The sequence below is a fragment of the Coenobita brevimanus genome, chromosome 59 (assembly GCF_032717465.1).
Source record: "Coenobita brevimanus isolate Jiangsu-jjx chromosome 59, ASM3271746v2, whole genome shotgun sequence".
Lineage (NCBI taxonomy): Eukaryota > Metazoa > Arthropoda > Malacostraca > Decapoda > Coenobitidae > Coenobita > Coenobita brevimanus.
In genome coordinates, this window is record NC_137012.1 from 15,241,263 (window position 1) to 15,244,436 (window position 3,174).

Genomic DNA, 3,174 nt, shown 5'->3' on the forward strand with positions numbered 1-3,174 from the left:
TTGGGAAGAGGGAAGGGTTCAGAGGACTGGAAATCAGGTATAATTGTTCCTCTGTACAAAGGAAAAGGGGAGAGAGAAGTATGTGGTAACCATAGGGGTATTTGCCTTCTTAATGTGACTGGTAAATATATGGTAGAATACTCATTGATAGGGTTAGGCATATGACAGAGGAGCTAGTTGGAGAAGAACAAGGGGGGATTTAGGAAGGAAAAGGGTGTGTAGATCAGATATTTGTTCTAAGATGTTTAGTGGAGAAGTATCTAGAGAAGGGAATGAAAGTGTACGCTGCCTTCATGGACTTGGAGAAAGCTTATGACAGAATAGATAGGAAAGGTATGTGGAAGGTATTAAGAATATATGGAGTGGAGGGGAAATTGCTGAGTGCTGTGAAGAGTATGTATAGGGAGCTAGGGCTACGGTGCGAGTGGATGGTGAGCTGAGTGAGTTCTTTGATCTTCAATGTGGGACTGAAACAGGGGTGTGTAATGTCTCCATGGCTGTTTAATATATATATGGATGGGGTCGTAAAGGAGGTACAAGGTAGGTCAGTGGATGTGGGGGTGGCCCTAATGAATGAGGGTGAGATTTGGAAGCTTCCGTGTTGCTGTTTGCTGATGATACAGTATTGTTGAGTGAAGATGAATGGGAGTTGCAAGGTTTGGTGAATGAATTTGGGGCAGTGTGTAGGAGGAGGAAGCTGAAAGTTAATGTAAACAAAAAAGTAAAGTTATGGTGTTTGAGAGGAATGAAGTCACAGAGTGTGCAGTGAGGTTGGATGGTGAGGATATGGAGAATGTGAGTGCATTCAAGTACTTGGGTAGTGTGATGAGTAAGGATGGAACTTTGGGGGATGAAGTACGTGAAAGGGTACAGCAGGGAAGGAAAGGTTGTTGGCACACTGAAAGCAGTGATGAGAAATAGGGAGGTGAGCATGGAAGTTAAGAAGTCACTGCATGATGGTATTGTGATCCCTACCCTGACGTATGGAAGCGAGGCGTGGACCTTGCAAGAGGGGAACAAGTCAAGAGTGAGAGCAGTGGGAAATGAGTTACTTGAGAGGAGCATGTGAGTGACATGGCGGGACAGGTTGACGAATGAAGAAGTGAAGGAACGTTGTGGGGTAGATGTGGATATGGTTGAAAAGATTAGGAGAAATACACTGAGGTGGTTTGGACATGTGGAGAGGATGGAGAATGAAAGACTGACTAAGAGGGTGTATGTAGGTGAGGTGGAGGGAGGGAGAGGGAGGGGTAGACCGAGGATGAGGTGGAGGGATGGAGTTGAGAGGTATATGAGGGAGGGGGTGAGTTGGGGGAGGGGAGACAAATGGAGGGTGACAGAGTGACTTGGAGGCGTTTTGTCTGCGGCCACCCTTTGCGGGATTAGGGCGTCGGGCTATAGATAGATAGATAGACAAATTTTCGTTCTGTTTCGTCCCCTAAAACCATCAAACCCATAAATTTTTGTCTAACTATATGGCCTAAGGTCTCTCCTGAAGGCCACATGATGCCACGATACAAGAGAAGGCGAAACTTTGACAACAACACTGGGGTTGAGGGGTGGGAGGAAAATACCGTGGTGCTACGTATCAATTCAAGGGTACCCAGCCCAAGTTGTTTTTGTTAATGCTATTTTTAATACCACTGATTTTTTAAATTACAATAGTTATATCTCTCTGTGTTTTACCTGATGGTGGGTGCAAGTGAGGGTAATATACGTGGGGTTAGGTTGTAAAAAGGGGTAAAAGTGAGTTATGAAAAGTCGCCAGAACACATTGTACCATAATACACATAAACATATTGCCACAGTGACGCGGATTTGTGTACCACGGTCCTTGTCCAGTCCCTATTGCTCGCGGTACTTGAGGTTTGAGTGTGTATATATATATATATATATATATATATATATATATATATATACAATTATAGATGAAAGTATACAGCGTTATCCGCCTTGAGCACTTTGTAATACTTATATTAAAAAAAGAATCATCCCATTTTTGGGGGTAAGAATTGAGCCACAAGTTTGGGCTCCGTGTATGGCGTCACATTAGCCTGAGGCCTTCCTGACGTGCTGGTTGGTTCCCGCCTCAGTAAATTTGGGCTGCCTGAGAGAGAGGAACTCCGCCGAGTGTCCCTCTCAAATTAACGCCATTTTTTACCGAGTGTCCCGCAGTTATTTGGCCATCAAAGCTTTGTTATGGCACCTACCAGTGAACTATCGAGTGAAATCATATCCCAGATACATTGCTGTAAAAGGAGGCAGGCCACCAGACAAAGGAAATTAGTGAATTCGTTGGTGTGGCTTGATACGACAATGCTTGTCGTTGGTGTGCGCGGTTTCGGGAGGAAAACAGTGGTGAAGTTCCCACAAAGAAACCGAGGTCTGGTAGGCCTAGGAAAACTTCCCCAAGGTCTGTTAATGTTTTAAAACGTGCAGTGGAGTTTAATCCTTGTGTGGAGTCTGTGAGGAAAATTAAGGAGAACAAACTCCGAAAGTGTTTGGTGAGGTATGATGGAGAACAGTGTCTCGTAGGGTGCATGAGCTTCATTACACAAGTCACAGGCCTGTGAGAAAAAGCCTCTTCTCTCTAGCAGCCAGAGAATTCATGAAGGCTTGCTCTTGCTAATAAATATCTAAATTGGGGTGAGGAGCAATGGTTGTCAGTGTTGTGGTCTGATGGGGCAACGTGGTTGTTAGTTACCTGTAACAGAGAGAACACACAAAAGTAGTGAAACCCACTTGACCCAGGTATATAGAAAGCACAGTTAAACATCCCAGTTACTCCTTGGCCTGGAGTTTTGGTACCAGGAAGGGTTTGGGGAAGCTTGTTGTACTCTTCCCAAGAACGTGAGAGTAGAATCAGGATGTTGCACAGAGCTTCTGTGTGATCATTTACCAGGCTCCTTCGAAGCTAACTGGTCCCATGCAGTCTTCAGCAGGTGGTGCACCTGCTCACAAAGGCCAAAGTAGTCACCAATTGGCCTTATTGACTAAGGTATCATTCACTGGAAACAGACTGGCCTGGAAATAGCCCAGACCTCAACCCGATTGAAAATCTCTGGTACCTCGTAAAGAAGAGTCTCCAAGGGAAGGACGTGAGCTCTCACCTAAGCCCAGGAGAAGCCGCCATTCGTGACTCCTGGACCAAAATACCCCTCCAGCACCTCAAGA